Source organism: Anas acuta, chromosome Z (genome assembly GCF_963932015.1).
Source record: "Anas acuta chromosome Z, bAnaAcu1.1, whole genome shotgun sequence".
In the NCBI taxonomy this organism is placed as follows: Eukaryota; Metazoa; Chordata; class Aves; order Anseriformes; family Anatidae; genus Anas; species Anas acuta.
Window position 1 is genome coordinate 67,725,123 of NC_089017.1, and position 13,733 is coordinate 67,738,855.

Here is a 13,733-nt window from a genome sequence, read left to right on the forward strand (position 1 = left end):
GTGGAGCAGGGGCAGAGAGGGACCGTGAGGGAGCAGCAGAGATGAAGCGTCAGGGACTGACTGCAGCCCCCATTCCTTGTTCCTCTGTGCTGGTCAAGAGGAGGAGGTGGAGAGGATGGATGGAGGGAAGGTGTTTGTAGCTTGCTTTTAGTTCTTCATTGTTCTAGTCTGTTAGTAATGGGTAATAAATTACTTTAATCTCCCTATGCTGAGTCTGTTCTGCCTGTTAAGATAATTGCTGAGCGATCTCTCCATCCTTATCTCAAACCTTCAGCCCTTCTTCATTGTATTTTCTCCCCCTCTTCCTATGAGGAATTGAGGTGGAATTTAGTTGGCCACCAGGGTGAAACACCACAAATCTACCACATTTTTTGTCCTTCTTTCCTGCTGCACTGCCTGAGCCGTTGCTGCTCTTTTGTCCCTTGCCTCAGCTGATTCTGCAGCAACGCCACAAGCAGAGGCACAGCATGCTTACCTTTTAACCCCAAGGTGTCTTCCCTACCTGCATGTGTTTTGAAGACATTTTAGATAGCAAGGATGCACCACAGCAGGGTTATCTCTTTCCAAGTAACACCAACCCTTGTCCTCCTCTCACATCCCCCCTTCCCACCAGCACTAGCCAGCTGGGGCTCGCCACGTGGCCTCCACTTGCCTTCCTTCAAATACCATCTGAAAACATTTTCATCCCCCAGAGTGTCTTTCTGAACCCATGACAGACTCCTTCTCCCAGCTTCTTGCTCAGCTTTGTGATATTAATGAATGAAAAGCCTGCTCTGAGACAGGGATGTTGGCCAACAGGAACTTCACTGTTGATGTTACACATCAAGCAGTGCCAAGAACATAGTAGGTCTTAACAGTTAGAGAAAAACAAATACTGGGCTCTGCAGCCTTTTGGTGGGAACACTGTTCCTGCAAACCCAGGAGCCTGAAATGAAACAGGAAAATTTCTCCATAAATGTCCAACCCACCTTTGATTCAGAGTGCTGGGAAGGGAAGGGAAGGGAAGGGAAGGGAAGGGAAGGGAAGGGAAGGGAAGGGAAGGGAAGGGAAGGGAAGGGAAGGGAAGGGAAGGGAAGGGAAGGGAAGGGAAGGGAAGGGAAGGGAAGGGAAGGGAAGGGAAGGGAAGGGAAGGGAAGGGAAGGGAAGGGAAGGGAAGGGAAGGGAAGGGAAGGGAAGGGAAGGGAAGGGAAGGGAAGGGAAGGGAAGGGAAGGGAAGGGAAGGGAAGGGAAGGGAAGGGAAGGGAAGGGAAGGGAAGGGAAGGGAAGGGAAGGGAAGGGAAAACTGCAAGTAGGCTACTCCCTGGTATTTCTTGAGATTTACTGGGCCAGAGGGACCATCCCAGCCTGGTGTCTGATCTTCCCACTTGTAATGGCTTCTTCTGTCAGTCTTGTGATAGGTCTCTGAGGATGCTTTACACCTCTTTGGTGCCTGCAGCACCAGTGAGAGAGACCCTGAGGAGTTTCTCTGTCATCAATGCTTCACACCGTGATTATTCTCACCTAGATGACTCCTGCAGGTTGAGAAAAATGGCAGGAGGGAGAGGCAGAGGAAGGAGAAGAGCTTGGTAATAAACGTTGTCATTCCTAAAACCTACACTCCATAGCGCTGCACCTACCTCCTCCTCAGATGTGGGCAGTAAGCTGAGTGTTAGATGCAGGAAGGGGTTGGCATCCTACCTGTCACCTTCTGAGAAACCTCATGGGAGCTGTTCAGAAAGCAGTTACTTTCACAGGTGTTGTGCTCCCCTCCCCCATACTGTTTGATGAATTTTTAAAAAATGCACAAAGTCCTCGAATGCCCCAAATCTTCCTCGGCATTTCACAGAGGCACCAGCTTTCACCTCCCGCTGCGAAGCACCAGGATCCTGCAGGTCTATTTCCTCCTGTAAAGCGTGTGTTAAAGAAGTGGGTAAGGCACGAGTGGGGGGGAAACCAAACAAATTTGTCCTCAGCTGTGCACTGCTGCTGGCAGTGGGGTGACTCAAAGGGAAACCCAAGCGCTGGTGAGGGAGGGAGGAAGCGCCTGGCAGGCTGATTTCCTCTGGGCACTCGGTCAGGGGTTAGCTCGCTCCGGGTTCCTGATTTCACCGGGAAGCCTGTGGGGTGGCGAACATCCTCCTGCTCCCTAACACAGGTGAGTTTCGTCACGATCACTCCATTTCTGATTTTCTTATGTGTACCTATCTCTCAGTATCTCTACATGCCAAATTTTAACTTCCTCTTTATAAGGCGCCGAGAACCAAAGAGATTTTAAGGCCAAAGGGTTAGGATTTCACTAGCCCAGGAAATGTGTATTATTTTGTTAACAGGAAAGACCTGATCTTTCCAAAGTGCTTAATTGTTCTTATCCAATGCCCCTTTTCTTGGCTGAGCCCTGGCCTCTTGCAGTAATGATGTTTTCAGATTGTCAGGGACAGAAAAAGAAAAAAGAAACTGGCTGTGGGGCAACCAAGAGGAAGTGGTTTGCACGATGTTTCCCCTCCTTCTCATCTTTCTCTGTCTGTACTTATTTGCTTTCCTTTTCTCCCCCCACACACCTCCTTTGGCAAGCATGTGTCCCAGAATAAGCCCAGGAGGTTTCTTGTTATGTTGCATTTGAAAGCTGGGCTGGGAAGGAGAGATCGGTCTTTTTCTTCATAAATAAAAACGTGAAGCACACGATTCATCCCAGAGAGGGAGGAAGGGTAACAGGATGAGACGAGCTGGGGGAGACCAGGCAATCTGTCCTCTGCGAGGAGGGATCTGATGCCCCAAAATGCTTCGGTTTGCCCTGGGAAGATGTGTGTCCGTACCCTGCTGTGGAAGCAGTGAGAGCGAGGTGTCCGAGCCCTGCTGCCCCTCCTGCAGAAAGGAGAGGGCAGGAGGCAGGCAGGGCATGTGGTGGGTGCAGGGGGGGTGCTTTTGTTCCGAAAGCCACAGCCTGTCCGGCTCAACCTTCCTGATCATCCCAAGGCTTTCTGCAGGGTGAGCCTGGCGGGGAGGTGTCCGAATGCTGAAGAACAGCAATGGAGGAAAGCAAAAGCAAAGTGATTCAGGAGCGTATGCCCATGGCTCCCAGGGGGCTGCACTTCATGGAGGAGGTTTGCACTGAGATGCTGGGATCAGAGGGAAATGAACAGCTCAGAGGCCCAGGAATGGATCCTGCTTTTCTTTCAAGCGGTTTTGGGGTGAACGTTGCATTTCCAGTGACGCTTGCAAGAGGTCAGAATACGGGCAGAGGTCTGGAAGCCTGCCCAGATCGTCCATCTGCTCCTAACATTTCTGGCAGGGAGAGAGCATGCAAGTGGCAAGCAGCAACAATTACCCTCGGTGTCCTGGTGCCTGCTGGCTGCTGCTCCAGGACACAGACCCGGGCAGCCCTTTTCCAGGTCACGAGCACAAGCATGGCATGAAACTCATGAAGCCCATGCAAAAAGTGTTAGTGTGATGCCAGGTTGCACAAGGAGGAACAGGAGAGCACACCAGAACCACGCTGAAATTTGTTCATGCTCAGCCAGCCAGAGGTGAAGCATTGCCACTGTGCTGTGAGGAGCTCCCAGCATGAATTTCCCTGGGATCTGCCTCTCCCAGAGAGGTCTGTGCACTGGCACATGCTGCAGAAAGCCCACAGCGTGTTTATTGCTCCTCCTGGTGCGTGCAGTACAGCCTGGAGAGCGATCAGTGTGAGGGCTGGGAGGTGAAAGGGAGCAGCGCTCGTGCACCAGCTGTCTCACTTATTTTCTGGGAGCTGGTCCAGTGCCACAGGACAAGCCTTTGTTTTGCAGGGAAAGCACAAACTGCTCGGTTCCAGCCCTGCTGGCCAAGGCTGTTCATCCCCACTGAGGTAATGGAGCAGCACTGACTGCCATCGGGTCACGGTGTGGCCAGATGTGGTGGCTGGCATTGGGTACTGGTGGGCACCAGTGATGGCCAAAGACCTCCAGCTGATCCCATCAGCCTCAGCAGATAACATTCAGCAAATCCTAGCAGGATTTTTTTTTCCTATGTTCCTATTTCTCACAAAACGGCTGAGGCTAGAAGGCACCTCTGGAGGTCACCTGGTCCAACCCCTGCTCAAGCAGGGCCACCCAGAGCAGGCTGCCAGGACCACCTCCAGGTGGCTTTTGAAGATCTCCAAGGAGGAGACTCCACCACCCCTCTGGGCAACCTCTGCCAGTGCTCCATCACTGAAACAGTGAAGAGTTGTCTCCTGATGTTCAGAGGGCACCTCCTGTGCTCCACTTGCTGCCTGTTGCCTCTTGTCCTGGCACTGGGATGTTTCCCATGTCTAACTCCAGAGGGACTTGGCTGCTTCTTAAGCGTTACTTCTTTAACTGTAAGCTCAGCTGAAGCTGCTATTTTTAACCATAATTTTAAAATTTCTCTGCTATCAGCACTCCTTGGACCTCTTGTGCAAATCTGTGAGTGCCTGGGACTCATTGCTCTACTCTGACACGAAAAGTTCAGGCTCTGTGTGACTAGCAAGTGGAGAAGGCTTCACAGCTTCAACCACATCTTCAGGAAGACCTGGTTTCCCCTCGCTCTGCCAGCAGGTTTTGCTGCCTTGGATGCTGACCAGCTTCCCAGGCGTGCTGCTCTCACACCATCTGGGCTCTCCTCCTGCAAGGTCACGCAGCAGGCCGGTAACTGGGTTTGTAGTGACAGCAGCAAACTGGAAATGCTTCCAGCCCCTCGAGGTTTCCCTAATTTACCTTCCCTGTGCAGACCACGGGCAGCCACCCACCCATGCTGTGTCCCCACAGGGCCGAGATGAGAGGTCGTCTTGCCCTGCAGGGCCCTTGTGGGGCTGGCTTTTCTCTTTCCCAAGCCTCCTCTCCTTCTCACCTTGAAAACACAGCTTGGAAACAGTGGCATGAATTCCCTCCAGGTTGGTTCCCCTTGATCTGCCGGGGCTTCCCTGCTGGCCTTGGCCCCACCAGAGCCCCAGAGGACTACTTGCCCCGGGGCAGGAAGAGTGGAAGGCCCAAGAGCTGTGCAGGGAGTGTTTTTCTTCCTGCTGCATTGAACACGCCGTGTCCCGGATGACCTCAGCCGGTGTTTGGTTGTGCCCTGAGCCCTGTTTCCACATTATTATACAGACTGGGTCACAATGATGTCCAGGAGGTGTTCTGCAGAGCTATCACCGCTCCGTTATTTTTTGCTGAAATGACCTCTTACACCCTCACCTGGTATCATTGCACCAGAGCCGAGAAAGGAAGCAAATGAAAAAACACAGTCCTGACTACCCCTCTGTAAAGAGCACAGACTACACTTTCTTTTTTTTCACCCATCTTCATTAATCTGTCCTCAGAAATGGCTACAGCTAGTAGCCCCTTGGAACAGCACTGTGTCCAGACAACACAACCCAAGCAGTTCCCCAACTGCTACACCACAAACCGCAACATTTTTTTAGCCAAAGATAAAGCTTGATGGTTTAAGGAATTCATTCCTGCCAGCTTCTGGTGCTGGCACTTTCCATTCCCAATGAATGTTAGAACGACCCCAACAGCTGGATCAATGGTTTCACAAGAAGCAGTTTCCAGCTCGCGGCTCAGCGGTACATGAAAGTGATTAGCAATCAGGAGGAAAACTGGGACAACGTCAATCTCTTGGGCTGCATCTGCAGTGAGCAGGCAGGATTGCCCATGTCCCAGCCCTGTCCTCTCCCCCTGAGGATTACAACATTTCTTGACGACCTCCATCACAAGCCAAAAACTGGGAGTCTTCTTCTGCCGAAGATCCGAAGTCTGGGAATTCAGGCTAGGAAGCCTAAAGGAAGGATTCAAGCAGGCGTGTACCAGCTTCCTTGCGCAGACTAGCACAGCCCTGCAGGAAGTCATCATCACACATCATGTGTAATTACAGCCGGGGTTAAGCAAAGCAGAATTTGCTAAGATGTAAATGGATCTCAACCTGCATCGACCATTATGAATGTGAAACTCACTGATCTGAACACATGCAATTCTCTCTGCACCCCTCCCCTTTTTTTTCTTTTCTTTTTATTTTTATTTAGCTCTTTGCCTTAAGGTAATTTGCATTTTGGCTCCTTTTCACTTTATGCAGAGCCTGTTTTACCCTGGTCCACTGCACACCCGATGCTGCAGCTTCCAGTGCTTGTATCTACAGCAGAAGGCAAACAAAAGCAAGGATTTCACCAGCAAATGGTGACCTAAATACAGCAGTGTGTAGATACATGTGGGATGTGTGGGCACAGATGGGCACTGGGTGCCAGGCCAGGACGAGCAGAGGCTTTTCTGTGGAAGCAGGGTCCAGCAGCCTCTTCCAAGATACTCACATTTGCTCACCCACCTGCTCCCCACCAGGGGCCTGGAGGCTTCCTCCTGACCTCCAAGGGATATTTGCAACTTGATTTTCCGGGCTCCTGCCCTGGTTTGGTGGTTGCATCCTCCCAGACCTTCTGGTGTGCCTCTCAGACCCCTGCACTATCCCGGTTTGCCTCCTTCTACATGCATTTGGGTGATATTTTAAATCCCGCTCTTCTTTTATGGCATTGTCTGGAACAAAATAAATAATTATCAAAATAAATAATTATCCAGGCCCAAAAAGAGCGAGGGAATTTCAAGACGATGTTTCCCATTGCTGTTTTCTGCATGCAAAATCAGAGACAGGTCTAGCTACTGGCTTTGAGGAATAAGTAAATAACTGGAAGACAGTCCATAATCCAGCACATTAAAGCCAAACTAGCAGCTTAGTTTAACAGCAAGCAACGCAAGGTGACCATTTGTCATTTAGACCTGTCTGACCTCCAGAGCAGTGCTGCCAGCAGAAATGGGATTGCTCTTGAGATGCCCTAACAGGTTGTAAGGAGTAAGCTGAGGTGTGGCTTGGCAGCAGGGAGGACAAGAACTGGTCAATAAAGGGGGCTCGAGAAGCTCTGTTACCGTGTTATAGGACCTGCTTTCCTCCCAGACCTGCAGAGGTTAGCTCTCTGCAGCATGCTGTTTTTATTTATATATAAATATATTTTTATAAATTTATATTTATTACATTTATGCGCCATCCCTTCGGGAGCAGCACGTCCTCCCTTTCTGCCTGCTGCTGAGGAGAGCAGTGGGATCCGGCCTTAGAAAGCAGCGACTCATTAAATTGGGAGGGAAGGATCTCTGGGGGATTGCAGGCTTGGGGTAATTATTTTTCTGCTGGCTTTCCCTGACATCCTTGCTGGCACAGTCACCTGAGGATGCCTTTCATGGACGCTGAAAGACACCTCCCTTTCCTGCCCAAGCAAAATCTGTGCAGTTAACGACCAGGCTTCCTAATGAGGCTGTAAGTTAGGACTTCTTTTGGCCTTCTCCCAGCTACATGTATAATCCTAAAGCTTCTGTATAGTGTCCATTGCTTCCTGCTTGGTCTCTCTCCAAGCTCTGTGCCTTTCCCATTTGCATGTCACTGCAGCTGGCACCTGCCCAGTGCTACCGTGGAAATGACCTTCCTCGAGTGGGACCTGCCTGCTGTCACCCACCCCACAACACTTATTCCTTCCTGCAGAAGCATCACCCTGCACCTGACGCTTGCCTTTGCCCATTGGTGCTGTGCTGCTATCCGAATCCTCTGCTCACTCTCTCATCCTGACACCTGGCACTTTTGCTTCTCTTTCTGCTGCTGATGCCGGCTGCAGCTGCAGCTCAATCATAATGTTTGGTGCGTTATTTTTTTTTCTCCAAACCCCTTCATTTTTTCCTTCTCATCCCCTTTAAACTGACAGCTGGTGTCCCCAGTAAGGCTGGGATGGTCTGAGGGACACAGCTTTCTGCTTGGCTCTCCTCCTGACTTCAGAGGTTAGGGAGCAGGTGACAGAGATCAGACAGGCTCCTGTTGGACGCTTTTGTGTGACAGTGCTCACGGGGCAAGAGAGGCTCGCTGCTGAAAACCCCGTTGCTTTGTTGGAGGTGCCAGGAGCAGGAGGGGCTGCACAGCAAGAGCTTTCAGACCATGACTGCAAGGTCGCCACTCCTCCGTGATGTCAGCCTGTTTGCTCTCCTCTGAAGGAGCTTCTTTGTCTGCTGCCCCAGCAGGATCTCAAACCCCAGGGCTTATCTTATCCCAGTCTGCCTTTTTTTTTTTTTTTTTTTCCTTCATACTTCAAAACCCCACCAAAAGGGAGAAAAGCTACACCCCAGGGTCTCTGCACACCACATTTTTCTAGGAAAGCCCAATAACCAACAGAACCCTGGACAGCCCATATGTCTTCATATTGGGAAACCTGAAAAAATAAAAAGGAAATAAAATAAAATAAAAAAAAAGGATCTCCCAACTTCCTGATAGCTGCAGAACAGCCATTTGCAAGCACATTGCCCTGGCACTCCCGTGCCAGCCACCCTCTAGATGAGGTTTCCCTCGTGGGTTTGCTGAGAGGACAGAGACGTACAGACAGCTCCACTGCATGCCCTGGTGGTGGTGGGGCTGCTGGCAGCCTACACCAGTGAGCACACCTGGTAGGGCAGTGGGTCATCCCCAGGCCATCCCGCCACCCTGAAAGCTCCGTATCAAAGCACAGAGGCTCTGCCCACAGGAGCCAGCCCCTTAGGCTGGAGGTGGGGGCAGGAGGTACCTGCCCAAAGCCCCTTCCCTGCTGTCCACTTCAGCCTGGGACTGACCATGGGCATTGTGCAACTGGAGCTTGATACTCAGGACTATACCTGGGTAATAAATCTCCTTCCAGAAGCATCAGCATGGCTTTGAACCTTTCCCACCTATGGCATCCTTTTTTTTTTTACTGCACAGATGCCTCCTTCTAATTCCCACCAGGACTTTGCTGCAGCCCTAAACCGCTGTTGATGCCACCTCTGCAGGTCAGTGGTACAGGAATACCCTGGTACTCTGAGCAAGGGAAAATGAACATCTCAGCTCCAGTCTAAGGAGCTGAGGCTGATTAAACCATGGAAATCTAGTCATCAAATGTCTTTTGCTGTTTCAGAATAACTTTCCTGAGCAAAGGAGGAGGTCTTGACCTGCGTCAGGGACGGTGGAGCCCAGGTGCTGGCTGCGCTCAGGGAAGTGGGAGCGGTGAGCCCATCTCTCTCCTGCTAGGAAAATGCCAGTGCCTGGTATTTAATCTGAAAATGCACTGACACTTCAAACTCCTTTAATTGAAACAGAAAGGTCATGAGTCAGAGTTTCCCTCTGAGCATGGACTTACTTCTTCTGAGAATGAATCGAGCACTTCTGACCCGCTTAGCAGGAGCAACATGGGAGTGAGTGAAAGCCTTGCTGTTTACGGGGCGAGACTGGATCGGGCACTGAGGCTGCAAAACACCACAAGTGTAACTGCTTTCCCTCTTGTCCAAGAGACATTTTGGTCCTGGCATGACAGTGAAAGCAGAAAGAACTGCAGGTATGACTTTGGGCCTCATGTGGCTGACTGGAAGCACCAGTGATCTTGTTTACATTGAAACCGAGAGCAGGCTCAATGCTGCCACCGAGACGAGATGATTTTTGTGGCTGGTTCTGATTGCCCCATATTACCTCTTTCAGTACTACCATCTATTTATTAAGACCAGACCTGACTACAACAAATGGTGCCTGTATGTGGTGCCCCACTCCGTCTCATTTCCACCCCACGGGAACGTGGCCATGACACACGGGCTCAGGTGTCCCTGGACATGTCACTTTGCTCCCTTTTCTCCATCCTCCCGGCTCTTCGAAGCTGGACCCACACGTACAGCAACGTTCCTGGGGTGGAGGCAGGGATGTGGGGTGTCTTTGGGTGGGACCTTGAGCACCCCAGGTTAAACACACCTGTAATGACCCCCACACAGAGCAGCTCGTTACAGAATCGCCAGTCAGACAGATCAAGCTGCTGGTTTGGGGGGGGGGATAGTGTCTTGGGCAAAATTTGTTCACAGGGCAAAACTCTCAAACAGCCAGAAGCATTTCTACTGCAGTTTTCCACATCTGGACCTTCTGCTAGGAGATAGTTGCGTGTTTGAGATGTCTTGAGTAACAGAAAGAAATAAACAGCATGTATTATTTAGCATATTAAAAATAGACACAAAGTAGGACTCGAATATTGCTCTGTGTTCATATTTTTTTACCTAAGGTAGTTTAATTCTCCATAAAAACAGCTCATACAGCCCTGAAAAAAAATAAATCATATGTCTAGCATAGAGGTAACATTGATCAAACCTGGTAAATATTTAAGCTGTTCACATCCTGTGATTGCCTGATCAGTACCAACCATCACTTCTTGCACCAAGCATGAGCAATGCCCATCTGCAAACAAATATTCTATTTTTTTCCTGGGGAATTAGCATCCAATACGAAACCCTTGCCCATTAAAGATGAGCACTGTCAGTGTAAGCAGCACATTTGTTTCTGTTGGTTAGGTCCAGACACCAAGGGCTGACGTGACCATATGCAAAACACAAATTCACTGGTCTGTTTGGAAAACAAGGTGGGGATAGGACTTGGGAATGATTTCCTGAAGTCTCTGGTGCAAAAAGCCCTTGGGTTGTTTGCACAAGCATCTGTGCTCTTTACAGACAGAAAGCCCTGTAGGTCAGCAGGCAAACCTTTGGCAAGCAAGATTGGCAGAAGAAAAGAGAAAGATGAAGGGACAAGTGAAAAAAAAAAGCCCACGTTCCTCCTCATCTTCTGAATTGCAGGACACGCTGGGAGGGTTGCTGTTACATGTGTAATTGCTATATGTGCCCTTGGAGGCCCATCAGTATTCTCGTTGGGTCTAAAAGGAGCTTGTGGACCTTGGTGCCCCTCCGGGTTGCTCTGCTACTCCTCATCAGGCTCAAAATTATAGCATTAATAGAATAACTGTGCCATGGCAGCAGGCAAAGAAAGGCATGGCACATGTAGCACAGTTGCATGGGGAACAACCACAACCCAGCCAGAGAAACCCATGGTGAGGGAAACCTACAGAATACCTGACCTGGAGCTGACACAGAGCAGAAAAAAAAAAAAGAATAGAAAAAAAAAAAAAAAAGAATGGAGAAAAAAGAGGGTGGATAGTGCCAAAGGTAGTATGGCAGCAGGAGATAAAAGGCAGAAATGTTATCTGTGGCACGAGCAATAGCAGGGCAAGCAGTGGAGCAGGAAAAGCAGCACAGAGAGCTGGAGCTGGCGGCTAGCACGGATGCTGAAGAGGATTTCCGAGACCTGTTGTGAATCTGTGTGTGCAGGCAAAGCGTCAGCACACGTAAAGGAAAACCACAGCCAGCAGAGCCACTGGAACAAAAAACTGAGGCTCAGCAGCACGCTGGTACGTGAGCACTTCGCAGCTCCTACCCAGTCAGTAGCCAAGTTGTGTGGTGCAACAGGGAGATGCCCCTGCCCCAGGCCTTCACAGAGTGTTTTAAGGGAGAAAAGACAAAAAAAAAAAATAGCCTGTGGGAGGGGTTGGCTTATTTACAAGCACTAGTAAGCACTTTTGGGAAAGAAGCAATTTTTATAGCACACTTACCCGTAAAGACAAAAATAGGGATATTTTTGCAGTGAGGGACACGGGTAAATAAAATATAAAACAAAAATAGGGATATTTTTGCAGTGAGTGAATAGCAGTGAGGGACATGGGTTGGTGATGGGATGCAGCAGGTCAGGCTGATGGTTGCACTTGATGATCTTGACAATTCCATGAAAGCATGCCGTGCCTGCCTGTCACTTGTTCTTCATGCCCTGTCAGCAAGCCAGGGTAGCTGCCACAGTCACAATTCTTCAAAAACCCACCCAAAATCCTGCTGTGACAGGAGGAGACCGGTCCAGACTGGGAAATAAATTCTTTGGAGGTTACGAAAGAGACAGAAGTTGCATCCATGACAGGAAATGCCAGAGACTGAAGTGTTTGAAACTGGGAGAAAGCTGAGGGGAAATGCCAAACAACTTCTTGCAGAGATGATGCTGGTTCCTAGACACCCACTTACGGCCCCATAAGCATCCATTTACGGGGCCAGACAGAGGCAGGATACCGCACTTCTGGGATGCGTGGCCCATGCTGCTGCTGTGGGTACAGGGGCACCAAGGGCCCAGCCTCAAGCCCACTATCACCAGGTGTTATCATGAGAGGGAATTTATTGCCTCTCGGCTGCTGACTGATGCAGAAGACAGAGACGGATGGCTCTGCGTGCCTGAACCTGCTGCAGAGCTCTTTGCTCGTGTGAGGGATGAGTCAGCCAGATGCAGAGCAAAGAACAGCTTCCTGGTGTTTGATCCTAAAGCCCTGTGTCAGGAGCTCTTTCGGTGTCTCTCAGCAAGAGCACAGGCACAGCAACTTCCCTACGTGCCAAGAGTTTCCACGTGAGAGGGGGAGAGTCTCCCCTAAAGCAGGCATTTCGGAGCGGTGGAGCTTTCCTGTGGGAAGCAAGCCAAAAAGGAGCCAGCTAAGCCAGTGCTCGTGCTGTTCCTGCTCGGGTGAGCGGGTGAAAAAGCCTCTGTTTCCTCGTCCTGTTCGTGTTCAGACACACAGAGGTTGTCCAGGGCTCCTCCCATGCCCTTCAGGAAGCGGGGTCTTCCTTTCACTCCCCAGACCACAGAAATAGCTAAAACAGCAAAACAGGAGCAGCAAAAGCTGCCAGGAGCACAGGGTGCCCTGCTGCCTGCACTGAGCACAAGCAGCACGAGGGTCGATTTCCAAGGCAGCACAACAAAACAGCGTATTGCAAGTCTGCTGCACAAAACCAAAAGTCCTCAAGACCCTCCTAATGTGTGCATCGTGGTGCCTGAGGAGTGTGTCACCTCCGTGCCAGGCCGTCAGCAGCCAGCTTGGTGAAGCAGGGGCACTGCCCTGGTGAAGGACTCCTCACACCCTGCCGTGGGGTGGAAATGGGTTCCCCAGCTCTGCTCCTGCTGCTGGAGGAGATCTCCACGCCCACCCAGCAGCCCCAGTGGGCTGGATATCTGCCCACCACAAGTGTGGTCCTCCTGTGGCGTATGTGCGCGTGTGTGGAGGGTCTGCTGCACTGGACAGGCTGGGAGGTGCTAAGGGCACAGCCTCAAGTGTCAGGCAGAGAAGCAAAGCCACTTGGTGCATTTCTCCTGAAGTCCCTGACCATCTCTAAGTACACCAAGACAGAAATGCAAGTCTGATGGCCAACGGCTGAAAGGGCATTTCCTCCCAGCTGCCCTCCCAGGAGAGAAAACATTTTAGAAAACTTCTTCAGGAAAGAAGTGCAAAAAGAGGTGGATCTGGCAGAGAGAAGGGGAGATAAACAGAAAGAGATGTGTTGAAAACAATTCTCTTTTGGTTATTTTTGTCAAAAGGGAATCATGTTGTAGAGCGGAGAACAGTTTGCAGTGGTAGCAGGTGCAGAAGTCCAAGCCAGCAAACATTTCAAATGTGTCTGCGCATCTCGTTAACCTCCAGCGACATCCTCCCACACTGCAGCAGAAAGGCCAGAAAAACCGGGCAAATGAACCCACTGAAAGAAAGCTGAAATAAAGGCAGGAAAGCTTGGTGAAGAGCTTTTTGCAAGGTACGTGAGAGCAGAAGCTGTCTGAGAGCCTCCTGAAACCGGAGGGCTATCAGCAGCAAAGACAGGTAAAGATAGGTAAATACACTATTTAAGGTAAATAGGTAAATATGCTGCTTAGGTATAGGATAGGTAAATATACTATTTATTTATTTATTTATTTATGTGTTTGTTTATTTATAGTGCTCTGAAATTGCTGAAAGCTTTGAAAGACCTCGAAAGAATCGATTGTATGTAATATGTCTCCAGGAGTCTCGTTCCCCCACCTCCACGGCTGAAAGGTGCAAACACTCCGTTGGCCTCGGCATGGAAGGAGAC

General features: G+C 50.2%; 1 long non-coding RNA gene across 1 annotated transcript; it reads left to right on the forward strand.

The window, feature by feature from the left end:
* Nucleotides 1-1,834: 1,834 nt before the first annotated feature.
* Nucleotides 1,835-12,113, forward strand: LOC137848199 (uncharacterized). The gene is made up of 3 exons (XR_011091217.1): nucleotides 1,835-2,134; nucleotides 8,725-8,792; nucleotides 8,918-12,113. It is a non-coding gene; the product is annotated as an uncharacterized lncRNA (long non-coding RNA).
* The last annotated feature ends 1,620 nt before the right edge of the window (nucleotides 12,114-13,733 follow it).